The sequence below is a fragment of the Diceros bicornis genome, chromosome 36 (assembly GCF_020826845.1).
Source record: "Diceros bicornis minor isolate mBicDic1 chromosome 36, mDicBic1.mat.cur, whole genome shotgun sequence".
NCBI classification, from domain to species: domain Eukaryota; kingdom Metazoa; phylum Chordata; class Mammalia; order Perissodactyla; family Rhinocerotidae; genus Diceros; species Diceros bicornis.
This window is the reverse complement of record NC_080775.1, coordinates 6,042,188-6,043,260: the sequence shown is the minus strand read 5'-3', so window position 1 is coordinate 6,043,260 and position 1,073 is coordinate 6,042,188.

Here is a 1,073-nt window from a genome sequence, read left to right as displayed (position 1 = left end):
TAATCAAACTTGGGGTCTCAGCTTCCTCTCATAGTCTTACAAATGTTAATGAAAACAAGTTAATAAAATAATTTTAAAAGCTGAGAAAAAACTAAAGGGTCTCTATTGAACAAGGTGGAAATTTTTAAACTTTTTAAAAAAACTTAATAAGGTAAATTAGGTAGTGGGGTACGTAAAACAAACATTAAACATTAAAAGGGGGAAATGAAGAGGAATCAGAAAGGGAAGAGTCACAGGACACATCTCTGCAGGATGGATATCTTTAGCTAGTTATTAAAAAGAAAAACAGTATAAATGGAGTGGACATGAATGAGTTTAAAATAAAGATTTTAATAAAACATTGCCTAAGGTTGGGTGGAGTAAAAGGATTCTCAATTGGCCCCCCAACATTTAAAGACCTCAGATAGGCCTGTTCTATTCACCCTAGTTTGGAAGAAAAAAATTTTAAAGCCATTAGGCAGAACTCACAATGAGAAACCCAACCAACAATTGTATGGGGCAAGAGTTGCACTGTTAAGGTGGATAAAATTATAAAGTTTAAAATGTATTGAACTAATATTATATGAAGAGGTCATGTCAACTTAGTCTGAATGTTTTTTTTTTGAAATGAGTGTTATGTCTGTCTGGGAATGCTTCCCCTACACAATATTACAAGACAGAGACTTATTGATGAAATCCTAATGAAAACTATGATTAGAGATACGAGTTGATAAAATTAAGATAAAGTTTTGTATAAATGTATACATTTAAACGGACTTTATGTAAAATGATTACATCTCTTTTGCCTGATTGTATTATAGATTTTGTTGTGGGGATAAACATTGTGTCTTACTGGGGATCTTTACCATCTCTGATATTTTAAGAGCATATAAGTCCACTCCTCAGCTAGTGTTCATTAAACATGCTAAAGGAGATCTCACTTTAAAATGGCCAAAATGGAGTAATTTCAGTTTATCCAAACTGGTGTCTTTGATTATAAAATTGGAAAAAGCAAGCTACAAGGTTAAACAACCAGAAGGAAGGCTATTTTAATCTTTTGAGGCTTCTAATGAAATCAGGAATACCTTACTGCC